We start from the raw sequence: 18,109 nt of genomic DNA, 5'->3' as shown, positions 1-18,109 counted from the left end.
ACTCAACACAAAGCTCTTAATGTCTAAACCGCTGGCAACAAAAGTGAGTACACCCCTGATTGAAAATGACCAAATTGGGCCAATTTATCCCTTTTCCCTCCCAGGTGTCATGCGACTCATTAGTGTTACAAGGTCTCAGGTGTGAATGGGGAGCAGGTGTGTTAAATTTGGTGTTATCGCTCTCACTCTCTCATACTGGTCACTGGAAGTTTGACATGGTACCTCATGGCAAAGAACTCTCTGAGGATCTGAAAAAAAGAATTGTTGCGCTACATAAAGATGGCCTAGGCTATTGGTAGATTGCCAAGACCCTGACATTGAGCTGCAGCATGGTGGCCAAGGCCATACAGCGGTTTATACAGGACAGGTTCCACTCAGAACAGGCCTCGTCATGGTCCACCAAGAGTGTTGAGTGCACGTGCTCAGCATCATATCCAGAGGTTGTCTTTGAGAAAAAGACATACAAGTGCTGCCAGCATTGCTGCAGAGGTTGAAGGGGTTGAAGGGGTGGGGGGGTCAGCCTGTCAGTGCTCAGACCATACGCCGCACACTGCATCAAATTGTTTTGCACAACTGTCATCCCAGAAGGAAGTCTCTTCTAAAGATGATGCAAAAGAAAGCCCACAAACAGTTTGCTGAAGACAAGCAGACTAAGGACATGGATTACTAGAACCATGTCCTGTAGTCTGATGAGACAAGATAAACTTATTTGGTTCAGATGGTGTCAAGCATGTGTGGTGCCAACCAGGTGAGGAGTTCATAGACAAGTTTGTCTTGCCTACAGTCAAACATAGTGGTGGGAGTGTCATGGTCTGAGGCTGCATGAGTGCTGCCGGCATTGGGGAGCTACAGTTCATTGAGGGAACCATTAATGCCAACATGTACTGTGACATACTGAAGCAGAGCATGACCCCCTTCCTTCGGAGACTGGGCCACACGGCAGTATTCCAACATGATAACAACCCCAAACTCACCTCCAAGACGACCACTGCGTTGCTAAAGAAGCTGATGGTAAAGGTGATGGACTGGCCAAGCATGCCTTCAGACCTAAACCCAATTGAGCATCTGTGGGACATACTCAAAACGGAAGGTGGAGGAGCGCAAGATCTCTAACATCCACCAGCTCTGTGATGTCGTCATGGAGGAGTGGAAGAGGACTGAAGGCAGTGCTGGAAAATAATGGGGGTCACACAAAATATTGCCACTTTGGGCCCAATTTGGACATTTTGACTTAGGGGTGTACTCACATTTGTTGCCAGCGGTGTAGACATTAATGGTTGTGTGTTGAGTTATTTTGAGGGGACAGCAAATTTACACTGTTATAAAAACTGTACACTCACTACTTTACATTGTAGAAAAGTATAATTTTTTCAGTGTTGTCACATGAAAAGATATAATGAAATATTTACAAAAATGTGAGGGGTGTACTCACTTTTGTGAGATAATGTATAAATAATCTCTATCTATCCAAACTAAAATAAAAAAGATCAATGTACCATATTCTGGATTGCAGTTGAGTATGTAAATAATGTCATTGGACTGTTGAATCCATATAGAAAGTCTATGGCACATACTTAAAAGCAGTGAATCTGATATTCACCTGACATTCACTGTAGGTAACTCTTACAGGTCCTTGTGTTTTTAAATGACAGTGATTTATTCACCACCAGTGAATCCTTGGTGAAAGTCATATTCACTGCCTAATAAATATGCCCTAAAGTGTATGTAAACCCTAACCAAGAACTTCTCTTCTTTGCTCCTCTTTGGCGTATTTAATATACCATTGGAAGTGTTTTGTCATATCGGTTTAATGAATGCAAAATGCTTCCTGCTGATAAATCCATGTACTGCCTGCCAGTGCTGCACCGTTATCAGCTAACATTGTTGCCATCTCTGAGGACTACACCCCCCCCCCCCATGTGATAGAGAAGGGGAGAAATGAAGGTGTTTGTAGTCCTGTTCTAAGGTAACAATGCTGCCCCCCCCCCCCCCTGCATGTATACAGTACATTGAGTGAGCATTGTCACATAGGAACAGGAAGTGTGTTATTGGCAGGGTTTCCAGAAACAAAAAGCCTAAAAAAAAGGATAATAATGCTACAACCACATCCAAAGACTGGCACACTGCACATATTACTTTTTTGTTGTGAGGTTTAGATATACGCTTTCAATCTAAAGACCAACTCAGAATGTTATAAACATTACTCTGTTTCATTCATCTGAAGATCAAAATGATGAGCTTTGATCTGCAGACAAAGCTAGTTAAAGCAAACACTGAAAACAAAAACAAAAAAAATGTATATTATAATAAATATTATATATATTTTTTTATTTCTTAATAAGACCTCAATGCACACTGTAGCTATCAAATGCCTATTCCTTTTTACATTTAACTTTTTTTTTTTTTTTTCTGCCCCTAAACGCCCTTCTATGTTAGCCTATGTGTCCATGCACAAATAAGCGTTTTACAGGCATTTAGAGGCAGGGGCGTTTAGGGACAGAAATCTGAACGCACCAAATTCGCATTTAGGAAAGAAGCATTTGGGCATAAAAACCTAAAATGCATGTAATCATGCCTAAACACTAGGCACGTTTAGTGCTTGAGCATTCATTAATTTTAATGGCCAGAATAAATTACTATTCTGGCCAATAAAATGAATGAACCCCCAAATGCTTGATACACCTGAACCCGTCTAAACGCACCCGAATGTGTTTGTAACGCTGCTTTTCTCCTGTCCTTTACTACTTTCCCTGTGCCAACACTGTCTACATCACCATGTTGCCAAAGAGTAGAATAAAGAGATACCGTATTGTGTTATTAGCTCAGTTTTTTCTTTCCTAGAATAGCCCTAGTTAGCTATGGCATACTGAAAAGAAGCCATGGCAATGTTGTTTAATAAATGAAAAATACTGATGCATATTTATGCTTAACCACTTGCCTACTGGGTACTTTTACCCCCTTCCTGCCCAGGCCAATTTTCAGCTTTCAGCGCTTCCAGAGTTTAAATGACAATTGCTCAGTCATGCAACACTGTACCCAAACAAAAATGTTATCTTTTTTTTCACACAAACAGAGATTTCTTTTGTGGAATTTAATCACCACTGTTTTTTTTATTTTTTTGCTAAACAAAGAGCCAAAATTTTGAAAACATATTTTTTCATAGTTTGTTATTAAATTTTGCAAATAGGTAATTTTTCTCCTTCACTGATGTGCGCTGATGAGGCTGCACTGATGGGCACTGATAGGCTGCACTTATGGGCGATGATGAGGCGGCATTGGTGAGCACTGATGAGGAGGCACTGATGAGGCTGCAATGATGGGCTCTGATAGGCAGCACTCATGGACACTGATAGGTGGCACTGATAGGTGACACTAATGATGAGGCACTGATGAACACTGATTGGCAGCACTGATGGGCACCAATAGGTGGCACTGGTGGGCACCTACTGATTGGCAGCACTACTAAGCACTGACTAGCAGCACTGGAGGGCACTATCGGTGTGAGGAGAGACAAGCCAATACCTGGCTTGTGTGTACATCCTGTGATCAGCTGTCATTGGTTGACTTGAAGATCACAGAGCGCGACGCCCGTGCATGGCAGAGGGCACACGGGCAGCACAATCACAGGAGGATGTCCGTGAATGCCCTCCTGGCATTGGAAGGGGCAAGAGGATAACTAGGGGAATTTTGGGGACATTTCCAGGAACCAATCTTGAAACCTTTGCACTGGATGGTGCAACCTTTACAAAGAGTCATTTGTAAACTGTGCCTTTTGCTTGCATTGATAATGACCCAAGACAGGCAGAGAAATTAAACTGGCAAATAATTTTGGTAAAATTGGTGTATAATGTTGAAGAGTGCCACTGCCAATTTATTGAAAGCAATGCACTCCATTTATGGCTAATATCCTATTTTAAAGCTGAGCAGGGTAAAGGGCCAGTCACAGCGTCCCTTTACCATGTGATTAGCTGTCAGCCAATGACATCTGATCATGGAAGTAAACAGAACCCGGTTATCATCTCACGCTGGTTTTTTTTTCTTTCATCAATCTTAAATCTTTTTTTAATTGTTACGCCGAGTAAATAGATACCCAGCATGTTACGGCTTAAAATTGCGCACACCCGTGGAATGGCGACAAACTACGATCAATAAAAATCTCCATAGGCAACGCTTTAAAATTCTTTAATGGTTACCACTTTAGAGTTAGAGTGTAGCTCTTTTTTTAAATTATTGCTCACGCTCTGGCAATCATGGTGACTAAATCCCCATTTTTATTTATGTATTGTCTCCATATTTGGTAGTAATTTATTTTGCATGTGTGCACTATTCTTTTCTAATATACATGTTGCTTGGTCCATAGCTGCACCGGCTTTAGATATACATGTTCAGGGTTTACTCCCCCAATTTTTTGCTTGTTAATCATGGTGATACCTCACATGTGTGGTTTGAACAGCGATTTAATTCACGGCGCAACTTCCATATACGTTTTCTTTTGTGCGCGAGCTCACGGTGACGGGGGCGGCTACATTTTTTTTTCCTATTTATTTATTTTTCTTTTTTTAACACAGGTTTTTTAAAAAAAAATCTGATCACTTTTATTGCTATCACAAGCAATGTAAACATCCCTTGTGACAGCAATATGCAGTGACAGGTACTCTTTATGGAGGGATCGGGGTCTAAAAGACGCTAGACCCCTCCACTACACTTCCATGAATTCAAAACGCCGAAAACGGCATTTTTAAATACATTCACTTTTTGAAACTGCCGCCTTTAGCCGAGTAACCTGGAAGTGACCTCATGGACGCCGCCTCCGGGTTACCTCATCGGAGACCCGATCAAAGCCACATCCAGCTTAGATCGGGACTTCATCCAGCCGGTGGACGCACCGGCTGGTTGCTCGGGCCTCCCGCTGGGACAAGAGACCCGGACAGAGCCGCGGAAGGCGGCGGAAGGAGGGGAGCGTCCCCTCCCGCTTGCAGGGGTAACGATCGAGTGGCTCCCGAGCTGCATCGTCATTACCGCCGGAAAGCTGACCACCGGCTCTAAACAACGCTAGAGGCATCATCCCAGTACAACCACTTAAAGTCAGCCGATGTAGTTTGCGTTAAGTGGTTAAATACCACCAAAAGAAAGCTCTATCTGTGTGAAAAAATTATAAACATTTCAGGAGTACAGTGTTGCATGACCGCATAATTGGCATTCAAAATGTGACAGCACTGAAAATTGGCCTGATCCAGTAGGCAAGTTGTTAAGTTCTTAAAAAATTGCAGCACAAAATTGTCAGTGAAACACCTGTAATAAAAGCCCAAAAATGTGTTACAAGTCCATCTCATATAACATAAACTTGTGAAAAATCTTCCGTGTTTTCACTCATTTGGTGCAATGTATATGCTCACCTTCATTTCTGGACCTCGAATAAATAAAGAGTCATAAACGCATGTGTATTTTATACAACGTTATATCCAGCACTTATCCCTCCTTCTCTTTCACTCACTTAAGACATGGAGTATCACACTGTGTGTACAGATAACACTATATACCTCATTTCTTTTGCATGTTATCATATCTTATGAGAGTGGAAGAGAAGAAGAAGGAGGGATAAGTTCTGGATATCACGTTGGATAAAAATACACATGCGTTTATGACCTTGATTTATTTGAGGTCCACAAAAGAAGGTGGGCATATAGATTGCACTGAATGGTTCGAGTGGTAACAAGAAACAAGAATGAATATCTGAGAAAACACTAAAGATTTTCCACAAGTTTATGTTGAATGGAATTCACCTGTAACACATTTTTTATTTCGGGTGTTTCACTGACAATTTGTGCTGCATTTTTTGCTTAAGAATTTTATTTGGTGTGGTGGAAAATACCATTGGTGCATAGCAGTAAATTGTTTTTTTATTTTGTATCACAGTGTATATTCTGTACAGTGCTAATTGTACATACAAATATAATCCATTTCATTTGTATCAAATCAGACAGGCCCTTGCACTACATAGCTGGTTGAAGATCTAAAAGAGATTGTACAATCAGATTGTAATGTGTATGGTCACCTTAAGGGAAGAAGTAGGTGGCGGTATAGTAATAAAGAAGGTATGGTCAAGACTGGTATTACACGCCCTATCAAACCCTTTTTTTGTGATGCAAACACACTGAGAATGTTTTAAAACTCAGAGAAAAACAACTTTGTGGATTAGGTAAGTGAGAGAGCATTGGGATTGCTGGGCCAGAAATTATATTGCAAGAGGATTCTATTTATTATGAAAAGTGAAATAACGCTATAACTTTTGCGCAAATCAATTAATATCTCCCCTTTGCAATAGGCCCTCCATACTTCTGTCCTCCCCCTTAGCAGACCGGAGGTAGCCCCTCCATGCTTCTGTTCCCCCCTCCCCCCAGCAGACAGGAGGCAGCCTCTCCATGCTTCTGTACCCTCACCCCTAGCAAACAGGAGGCAGCCCCTCCATGCTTCTGTCCCCCCCCCCCAGCAGACAGGGGTTAGTCCCTCCATGCTTCTGTACCCCCCCCCCCCAGCAGACAGGAGGTAGGCCCTCCATGCTTCTGTACCCCCCCTAGCAGACAGGAGGTAGCCCCTCCATGCTTCTGTCCCCCCCCCCAGCAAACAGGAGATAGGCCCTCCATGCTTCTATCCCCCCCCCCCAGCAGACAGGAGGTAGCCCCTCCATGCTTCTGCCCCCCCCCCCAGCAGACAGGAGATAGGCCCTCCATGCTTCTATCCCCCCCCCCCCAGCAGACAGGAGGTAGCCCCTCCATGCTTCTGCCCCCCCCCCAGCAGACAGGAGGCAGCCCCTCCATGCTTCTGTCCCCTCCCCTGCAGACAGGAGGTAGGCCCTCCATGCTTCTGTACCCCCCTAGCAGACAGGAGGTAGCCCCTCCATTCTTCTGTCCCCCCCCCCCAGCAGACAGGAGGTAGGCCTCCATGCTTCTGTACCCCCCCAGAAGAGAGGAGGTAGGCCCTCAATGCTTCTGTACCCCCCCCCCCAGCAGACAGGAGGTAGCCCCTCCATGCTTCTGTACCCCTCCTCCCAGCAGACAGGAGGTAGGTCCTCCATGCTTCTGCCCCCCCCCCCAGCAGACAGGAGGTAGCCCCTCCATGCTTCTGTGACAGGAGGCGGGGAACAGAAGCATGGAGGGCCTACCTTCTGTCTGCTGGGGGGGGAGTACAGAAGCATGGAGGGGCTACCTCCTGTCTGCTAGGTGGAGGGGGGCGGAAGCATAGAGGGCCTACCTCCTGTCTGCTGGGGGGGGGGGGGTACAGAAGCATGGAGGGGCTACCTCCTGTCTGCTAGCTAAGGGGGGGGCAGAGGCATGGAGGGGCTACCGCCTGTCTGCTAGGTGGGGGGGGCAGAAGCATGGAGGGCCTACCTCCTGTCTGCTGGGGGGGGGGGTACAGATAGCATTGAGGGGCTACCTCCTGTCTGCTAGGTGGGGGGGGCAGAAGCATGGAGGGCCTACCCCCTGTCTGCTGGGGGGGGGGGACAGAGCATGGAGGGCCTACCTCCTGTCTGCTGAGGGGGGGAACAGAAGTTCTGTCCCACCCCCCCAGCAGACAGGAGGTAGGCCCTCCATGCTCTGTCCTCCCCATTAGCAGACAGCAGGTGTTCTGATCTCCTCTCCTCTTGAGGCAGCGGCATGAATGTTATTTAAACCCTAACCCACTTACCTGCTTCTTCAGCACTCTCTCTCCCTGAGAGCATGCCACTGCTGCGGAGAAGAGGAGGAGGTGGGGGAGGTGGGGGAGGCGGAGCTATGGCACGGAGGAGGAGGAAGTTAAATCCTCCTCTGCTGTGAATGCTTGGGGCATCAGTCGGCTTCTGTCAGTGATGTCACTGGTTGCTAGACGCCAGACGGCAGGCGGGTAGCAACCAGTTAAGGATCGGGATTAAAAAATAAATATAGCTGGCTGGCTGCTGTGTTTCTGTTTCATTCTGGGATACTGCATTGTCCCAGAATGAAGATGCCTGGGACCCAAACATGCCAGATACACGGCGGGGGAACCAGCCTGTCTGACACCCTCCTCAATATGTGGCACCCGGGGTGGACCGCCCCCCCATTGGTACGCACCTGGTTAGTTGTTTGTTACTAATAACGTATTATTTAAAATTTAACCAGATTTTGTTCATGCTTCTCTTCTGTGCTTCCATGAGGGTAACCACGATTCTCAAAGAGCAACCAATATCCACAAATCTCCACCTCTCTAAATCCAGGCTGCTAACTTGAGCTTCTCGGGAGGTCGATGCAAAACTGGTCCTTGTATCACTGTCTGGCAACTGAGAAGATATTGTACTAGGTGTCTGTGAGATGAATAGTTTAGGGCATAATTGCATATCCACTATTGAAGAAAACCCCCTCTGGAAAGGGTACCTTCTCCACTGCGCCACTCAACACAAGGACAGGAGAGACCATGGTCCCGATAATCATCAGGCATGCAGGCACTGACTGGTGAAGAGAGGAACGCCAGGACAATTCAGCACTAGGGAGGGGCGGAAGATTCGGCTCGAGCATGAGTTCGGGCCGAACATTTGCCTGTTCAGCCATTCACTGGACAGCCGAATTAGCAGGGTAGAAAATAAGGGGGGAAGTACCGTGCTCCAAGGGATGTCTATGTGATGTACAGTGATAATACAAATTATATTGAAAAAAGTGCAATGGATATAAATCAGTAAAAATGTGCTAATAAATAAATAAATAAATCTTCAATGTGTTGTATCAGAGCATAGATTGGATAAACTTATGATATGTGATATATATCTTCTAAAAAAATGTAAAATTTATTCCGTGTACCAATAAATCGAATTAGCAGGGTGTTCGCCCTGCCAAACACCCTGCAATGTCCTGAGCACTGCACAGTGCATTCTGCACCCTGATTAAGGCCCTTGTCCCCATCAACATGGTTCGCTCGCCCCCCTCTTTCCTGACCTGCCAGGCTGCATGCTCGGATAAGGGTCCGGTTGGGATTGGGGGGGGGGGGCATGTGTGGGTAATACAATCCCCAAAATACCAGGAAGAATCCTTGGATTTAGCTCCTTGCTGACTTCTGGATGATGTGTTGGCCTTCCAGTTTTTCCTGGACTCCCAGCCAGGACTGCAGAGGCTAACCTCATGGAAACTGACTCTTGCGCTGCAGTCTCCTCTGACTCAGACATTTACCTTGAGGCAGAGAGCCAGACTATCCCCAATCACAGAACCTTGTTGTCCATTTAAGCATCATCTGCTATAACCAATGCAGTGAATTAATCTTCTAATGGTAAAATCATGTATTTGGCCAATTCCATAAGGGAAACACTGACCTAAAGGGGTGACTCCAAACGCTGGACACCTTCCTATTCACAGGGCATAACTAACATCCTGCTGTGAAAACAGGTTTTTTGCAACATTTTTCTAGAATGAGCTTTAATTCAGTCAAATTTCAGGAAAATTGCAAAGCCATCTTTGGAGGCACTTCTGGATATACTTCCACTGCTTTCCTTCTGTCTTAAGGCATCTTACCAGCCTCACAAAGGGTGACTCAAAAACTGAACAAAGGTCACCCTCATCCGCACCTTCTTCCTTGGAAGAGTCTGACGAAGGTTGGTTGGCCTGAGTTTTGGAAGGAAAACTGAACATTGCTAGAATAGATCATCCTAGAATAGATGAGTTCAACAGCTCATTTAGAGTGTCTTAACCACATGCTTAATGAACTGTGATCATTGTGTTCAACATCATCTTAATCACTGGCTACTTGAACAAAAAAGGATCCATACAGTAATGCTCATCTGCATTTTCTTAGAAGAGTCTGAGGAGGATTGATATCCTCACAAGGCTCTGAGACTTGTTGACTGGTTGCCAGAATAGATAATCTCTGCACAGGTTGAGTGGAAGCAATTCCTTTAGAGTGTCTTGACTATGTGGCTAATGAATTGTGACAAACTTTTGGTCCTTGTCATCTTCATCATTAACTGCTTGAACAAAGCAGTATTCAAACGAATCATGTTCATCCGCATCTTCTCTTTGGAAGAGTGTGAAGAGGGCTCTTTGCATGGGAAGCAGATGGGCACTGTCCCCTAGCTTCTTTGGCAGCACTAGTCTTTATTTGGGGTTGGCATTTGTTTTTCAGCAGAAACAAAATGCAGGCAAAAAACACTGAGCTTGTTCAATGGCTATTAAGCAGCAGTGCAGGGCCTCATGCTTAAAGTGGAACTGCAACTGATCTGAGCACTACGAACCAAAAATGCTTTTAATTTTTATTATTCAAAGCAATCTCCCCCATCCATCCATGTCTCCATGCTTTATTTTGCTGAGAAATCATTTTGAAAAACATCCACCTAACATTTCTGATCATGGCCATCTTTAGAAAGGGCAGATGATTAATGTATCATTTACTTCCTTGAATCCATCTGCCCTTAGCTCAGGAACTCACCTAAAGACTCCTGGGATGTATCATTTGTCCAGGCAAAAAATCAGGAAGTCTGAAAAAAAGTTTAAAACAAGTAAATATGATATACTTTCCTATCTATTTACTAATGCTAGCAGCATAAGGATTAAACATAATCAATGTTGATTGAGAGAGTAAAGTTCCACTTTAAGGAAGCTCAGTATCTCAGTAATAATAAAGCAAGTATCCACTCCAGCTATGATATTGCACTGCTTCCCAATCGAGAGTGATTTATACCTCATATGCCGCACCAGTGACCAGCAGAAGATGATAGACTGATAGATATAACTGATAGACGATGCAATTATCACGTAAGCACAGGGACCACATCCCAGCTGATCAGGATGGACAGCCCAAAGTTTATTCGGGCTAGGTAGGAGACATGTGCCAATTTCCTGGATCCTGTCCCTTTACAGGGTGAGTGGAAATGACTCCTTTAGAGTGTATTGACTACATGTTTAATGAATGAGACAGTCTGTTAGTTGTCGTCATCCTTGTCCTTGGCTGCTTGAACCAGCAGGATTCATGTTCATGTCCATCCGTATCTTCTCTTTGGAAGAGTCTGGAGAGGATTGTTTGCCTGGGAAGCCTTGGAGACTGCTCATTGCCAGAATAGGTAACCCCCTCACAGGGTGAGTGGAAACACTCCTTTGGAGTGTGTTGACCCCATGCTTAACGAATCTGACAACCTGTTAGGTGTTGTCATCTTTATCCTTGGTTGCTTGAACAAAGCAGTATTCTTACAGTAATATTCATCCATATTTTCCCTTTGCCTGTGAAGGCTTGGAAACTCCTCATTGCCAGAATACTGTAGGTAACCCCTGCACAGGGTGAGTGGAAACACTGCTCCAAAACAATAAGGTGATACCACCTCTCTCCTTCGCTTAGAATCCACCCGACCACACTTCCCACGGGACTCACATGTGGCGTCTCGGATGGCTAGAGTCTTGCTGCCCAAAAAGGACTGGGGTAGTCCAACAGTACTACAGGCAAAAAGAAACAAAAAAAGGGTGCACCGACCTAGCGCATTATCCTCAGTAATAGGCTTTATTAGTACAACATATAAAATAGCTACTCACAAACAAAGGTAGAAAATAGTCATATCAAGCTCAATCGCTCCAATGTTAGGAATGGTCCATGCATTAGTCCATAATCCTGTTAAGATGACGGCTGACGTGTTTCGATGGCTCTGAGGAAGAGGCTGAGCCTCGAAACGCGTCAACCGTCATCTTAACAGGATTATGGACTAATGCATGGACCATTCCTAACATTGGAGCGATTGAGTGGAAACACTTCCTTTACAGTTTATTGACCATGTGTTTAAATGAATGTGACAGCTTGTTAAGCATTGTCACCTTTATCCTTGGCTGCTTGAACTAGCAGAGTTTATACAGATATATTCATCTTCATCTTCTCTTTGTAAGAGTCTGGAATGAGTGGATGTGCCCACAGTGTGAGTGCAAATGACTCCTTTAGAGTGTATGGTCTACATGTTTAGTAAATGTTACAACCTTTTAGGTGTCATTACTCATACAGGGCTTTGCCTGCCAAGGCATGAGTGGCACAGGCCCAATTTTAAGCGGTGCATGATGCCTGCCAATCCGTGGGGACTAAAATGGCAAGAGCCCATAGTTCGCTTCCCATACCCCTGAAAGAAAAACTCTTTCAGAATGAGGTAACACTCATGGCTTAGGAATATAAGCAAATGGCTTTGCAGCAAACAAGCATTAATAAATATAAGGATGTAACAGCATACAGTTTTGCTGCTTGCTGCACAAGGACCTGTCCCAGTAAAAAGGATATGCCTAACAAACAGGGATACTGAGCAAGTCTAGAGAAGAACTCTACATTAGGAATAATAATATAACATGCACACTGCTACCCAAGTCATCTGGCAACTTAAGATATTAAATGCTACCCATAGTTACATAGTTAGTCAGGTTGAAAAAAGACACAAGTCCATCTGGCTCAACCAATAAAAAACAAAAAAAAAACAGTAAATAAAACCCAACCATACAATCCCATATACACAATCCTATACCCGCGGTTGATCCAGAGGAAGGTGAAAAAATCCCAGCAAAGCATGATCCAATTTTCTATAGCAGAGGAAAACAATTCCTTTCTGATCCCCGAGAGGCAATCGGTAAATATTAGTACCCATTTATATTATGTTCACCCGGGAAGGAATCCAGGCCTTTTTTAAAGCAATCTACTGAACTAGCCAGAACCACCTCTGGAGGGAGTCTACTCAACATTTTCACAGCTCTTACGGTGAAGAAACCTTTCCGTATTTGGAAACAAAATCTGTTTTCCTCTAGACGTAAAGAGTGCCCCCTTGTCCTCTGTGTTGACCTTAAAGTGAATAACTCAACACCAAGTTCACTATATGGACCCCTTATGTATTTATACATGTTGATCAAATCCCCCCTTAATCTCATCTTTTCAAGAGAGAATAAATTCAGTTCCTCTAATCTTTTCTCATAGCTGAGGTCCTCCGTGCCTCTTATCAGTTTGGTTGCCCATCTGTGCACTTTCTCCAGTTCCCCGGTATCCTTTTTAAGAACTGGTGCCCAAAATTGAACTGCATATTCCAGATGAGGTCTTACTAATGATTTGTACAGGGGCAAAATGATATCTCTCTCTCTGGAGTCCATGCCTCTGTTAATACAAGAAAGGAGTTTGCTTGCTTTGGAAACCACAGCTTGGCATTGCATGCTATTATTAAGCTTATGATCTACCAGAACACCCAGATCCTTCTCCGCTATGGATTCCCCCAGTTCTACTCCCCCTAGCATGTATGCTGCATGCATATTCTTAGCCCTTAAGTGCATAACTTTACATTTACCAACATTAAACCTCATTTGCCACATAGTTGCCCAATGAAACAGTGCATTGAGGTCAGCTTGTAAGTTGGAGACATCCTGTAAAGAAGTTATTCCACTGCAAAGCTTGGTGTCATCTGCAAAGACTGAAATTGTACTTTTAATCCAAGACCCTATATCATTTATAAAGATATTAAAAAGGAAGGGTCCCTACATTGAACCTTGGGGTACACCACTGATAACCTTAGACCATTCAGAGTAAGAATCATTAACCACTACTCTCTGAATTCTATCTTTTAGCCAATTTTCTATCCATTTACAAACTGATCTTTCCAAGCCAGTAGACTTTACCTTACACATTAGCCATGTGTGGGGAACTGTGTCAAATGCTTTTGCAAAATCCAAGTATACTACGTCCACCGCCACCCCTCTGTCCAAGGTTTTACTTACCTCCTCATAAAAAGAAATCAGGTTTGTTTGACAACTTCTGTCTTTCATGAATCCATGCTCTCTGTTGCTTAAAATATTTTTTTCCAGCAAGAACTCATCTATGTGGTCTTTTATTAAACTCTAAAATATCTTCCCAACTATAGAAGTTAAACTAACAGGTCTATAGTTACTTGGCAAAGACTTTGATCCCATTTAAATATAGGCACCACATTGGCTCTACGCCAATCCAGTGGTACTATTCCAGTCCTTAACGAGTCCTTAAAAATTAGAAACAAAGGCTTAGAAATTACAGCGCTCAATTCTCTTAGGATGCATGGGTGGATGCCATCTGGTCCAGGTGCTTTATCCACCCTTATTCTCACTAAATATTTCTGGAACATATCACTTTTGAGCCATTGTGGATCATTTGGGGCTGTGTCAATACCGCCCTCATTATGGTCATGGGCTCCCCCATGCTCCTTTGTATACACAGAGCTGAATAAAGTATTTAAAAAATTTGCCCTCTCTTTGTCCCCAGTCACCTACTCCTGATTATTTTCTAAGGGGCCTAAATGCTCTGACCTGACCTTTTTACTATTAATATATTTGAAGAATTTTTGGGGGTTTGTCCTACTATCTTTTTCAATCTATCATTCATTTTAAATTTTTGCATCCTTGATTTCCTTTTTACATATTATGGTATATTCTTTGTAACAATTAAACAATGATAATGTTCCTTCATTTTTTATATTTTTTAAAAAGCTCTTTTTTTATTATTTATAGCTTTTTTAACTTTGGTCGTGAGCCACATAGGTTTTATTTTTAGCCTTTTAAACGTATTGCCCATGGGAATATACTTTGCAGTGAGTTTGCATACGGTCTTTTTGAAAATTTTGTTCTGTGTTCATCTATGCCAATATTCCCTCCCAGTCTAAATCCTGGAGAGCAGCCCTCATTCTTGGAAAATTTGCTCTCCTAAAGTTACGTTTTTTTTGTATTTCCTGTATGTGTTCTTTGCTTACAGCTAACATTAAATGAAATTATATTATGGTCACTGCTACCCAGATGTTCTTTTATATGAACATTATGAATAAGCTCTGCATGGTTTGAGATTACCAGTTCCAACAGAGCATCATTTCTAGTGGGGGCCTCAATAAACTGTACCATAAAATTGTTTTGTAATAGGTTTATACATTTTTGCCCTTTAACTGTTCCAGTAGTGCCATTACTCCAGTCAATGTCTAAGTAGTTAAAATGCCCCATTATTGTCACTGTCCCAGCCCTTTCTATCTGTGCCAGGAGCTGAGTCTCCACCTCCTCATTAATACTGGGAAGTATAGAACAAACTCCAATGATAATCTTTGTATTACGCACAGCCATGTACATTTCCACCCATACTGCTTCAGTTCAGACTCATCACACTCTCCACCAACCAGTGGCGGAGCTAGACTTTTAAAACAGGGGTGGCAAAGGGGTGGCTAGGTATTATTTTGGGGGGTCAATATACAAAGTGTAATTTAGTGTCAGATTCGTCCACCGCAATGTCGCAGTCCCTCTAATGATCGCTGCCATTACTAGTAAAGACAGGATACAGGTGGTGGTGATCAGAGGATACAGACAGGATACAGGTGGCGATCAGAGGATACAGACAGGATACAGGTTTGCCCCCAATGATTATTGCAGAGTGCCACAGCAATGCCCCCAATGATTATTGCAGAGTGCCACAGCAATGCCCCCAATGATTATTGCAGAGTGCCACAGCAATGCCCCCAATGATTATTGCAGAGTGCCACAGCCTTGCCCCCAATGATTATTGCAGAGTGCCACAGCCTTGCCCCCAATGATTATTGCAGAGTGAGACAGCAATGCCCCCAATGATTATTGCAGAGTGCAACAGCAATGCCCCCAATGATTATTGCAGAGTGCCACAGCAATGCCCCCAATGATTATTGCAGAGTGCCACAGCAATGCCCCCAATGATTATTGCAGAGTGCCACAGAAATGCCCCCAATGATTATTGCAGAGTGCCACAGCCTTGCCCCCAATGATTATTGCAGAGTGCCACAGAAATGCCCCCAATGATTATTGCAGTGAGACAGCAATGCCCCCAATGATTATTGCAGTGAGACAGTCTTGCCCCCAATGATTATTGCAGAGTGCCACAGCAATGCCCCCAATGATTATTGCAGAGTGCCACAGAAATGCCCCCAATGATTATTGCAGTGAGACAGCAATGCCCCCAATGATTATTGCAGAGTGCCACAGCAATGCCCCCAATGATTATTGCAGAGTGCCACAGAAATGCCCCCAATGATTATTGCAGTGAGACAGCCTTGCCACCAATGATTATTGCAGTGAGACAGCAATGCCCCCAATGATTATTGCAGAGTGCCACAGAAATGCCCCCAATGATTATTGCAGTGAGACAGCCTTGCCCCCAATGATTATTGCAGAGTGCCACAGAAATGCCCCCAATGATTATTGCAGTGAGACAGCAATGCCCCCAATGATTATTGCAGAGTGAGACAGCAATGCCCCCAATGATTATTGCAGAGTGAGACAGCAATGCCCCCAATGATTATTGCAGTGAGACAGCCTTGCCCCCAATGATTATTGCAGTGAGACAGCAATGCCCCCAATGATTATTGCAGTGAGACAGCAATGCCCCCAATGATTATTGCAGTGAGACAGCCTTGCCCCCAATGATTATTGCAGAGTGCCACAGCAATGCCCCCAATGATTATTGCAGAGTGCCACAGAAATGCCCCTAATGATTATTGCAGTGAGACAGCAATGCCCCCAATGATTATTGCAGAGTGCCACAGCAATGCCCCCAATGATTATTGCAGAGTGCCACAGAAATGCCCCCAATGATTATTGCAGTGAGACAGCCTTGCCACCAATGATTATTGCAGTGAGACAGCAATGCCCCCAATGATTATTGCAGAGTGCCACAGAAATGCCCCCAATGATTATTGCAGTGAGACAGCCTTGCCCCCAATGATTATTGCAGAGTGCCACAGAAATGCCCCCAATGATTATTGCAGTGAGACAGCAATGCCCCCAATGATTATTGCAGAGTGAGACAGCAATGCCCCCAATGATTATTGCAGAGTGAGACAGCAATGCCCCCAATGATTATTGCAGTGAGACAGCCTTGCCCCCAATGATTATTGCAGTGAGACAGCAATGCCCCCAATGATTATTGCAGTGAGACAGCAATGCCCCCAATGATTATTGCAGTGAGACAGCCTTGCCCCCAATGATTATTGCAGAGTGCCACAGCAATGCCCCCAATGATTATTGCAGAGTGCCACAGAAATGCCCCCAATGATTATTGCAGTGAGACAGCCTTGCCCCCAATGATTATTGCAGAGTGCCACAGCAATGCCCCCAATGATTATTGCAGAGTGCCACAGAAATGCCCCCAATGATTATTGCAGTGAGACAGCCTTGCCCCCAATGATTATTGCAGAGTGCCACAGCAATGCCCCCAATGATTATTGCAGAGTGCCACAGAAATGCCCCCAATGATTATTGCAGTGAGACAGCCTTGCCCCCAATGATTATTGCAGAGTGCCACAGCAATGCCCCCAATGATTATTGCAGAGTGCCACAGAAATGCCCCCAATGATTATTGCAGAGTGAGACAGCAATGCCCCCAATGATTATTGCAGTGAGACAGCCTTGCCCCCAATGATTATTGCAGAGTGCCACAGCAATGCCCCCAATGATTATTGCAGAGTGCCACAGCAATGCCCCCAATGATTATTGCAGAGTGAGACAGCCTTGCCCCCAATGATTATTGCAGAGTGCCACAGCAATGCCCCCAATGATTATTGCAGAGTCAGAGTGCCACAGAAATGCCCCCAATGATTATTGCAGAGTGAGACAGTAATGCCCCCAATGATTATTGCAGAGTGCCACAGAAATGCCCCCAATGATTATTGCAGAGTGCCACAGCAATGCCCCCAATGATTATTGCAGAGTGAGACAGCAATGCCCCCAATGATTATTGCAGAGTGCCACAGCAATGCCCCCAATGATTATTGCAGAGTGCCACAGCAATGCCCCCAATGATTATTGCAGAGTGAGACAGTAATGCCCCCAATGATTATTGCAGAGTGCCACAGCATTTGCCCGCAATCATTGCAGAGTGCCAGCGTCGTCCCCCCCCCATGAGACCGGCTTACTTACCTCACGGACGGACGGTCATCACAGCAGCTTATCATCGGTCCGCGGCTCCCTGCATCTTCTCAGTCCTCCCGCCGGCGCCACCTCGACCAATGGCACGGCATTTGCCATTCGGCCAATCAGGAAGCGGGAGGACCCGCTCCCTGATTGGCCGGAGGAGGATCCATGTGACAATAGCGAATTTTCATTCGCTATTGTCACAGAATGGGCGGGCTCGGCTTCGGGAC

At 44.5% G+C, this 18,109-nt stretch overlaps 1 protein-coding gene across 1 annotated transcript in view; it reads right to left on the bottom strand.

Annotated features, from left to right (window-relative positions):
• Window positions 1–18,109, bottom strand: part of LOC309545887 (glycoprotein-N-acetylgalactosamine 3-beta-galactosyltransferase 1-like) — a 31,154-nt gene that overhangs the window by 5,756 nt on the left and 7,289 nt on the right. The window lies entirely within an intron of this gene.

This window comes from Pelophylax lessonae, assembly GCF_965119305.1.
Source record: "Pelophylax lessonae genome assembly, chromosome: 2".
NCBI classification, from domain to species: Eukaryota; Metazoa; Chordata; class Amphibia; order Anura; family Ranidae; genus Pelophylax; species Pelophylax lessonae.
Note: the sequence above shows the minus strand (reverse complement) of the source record. Positions and strands in the feature narration are given on the sequence as shown.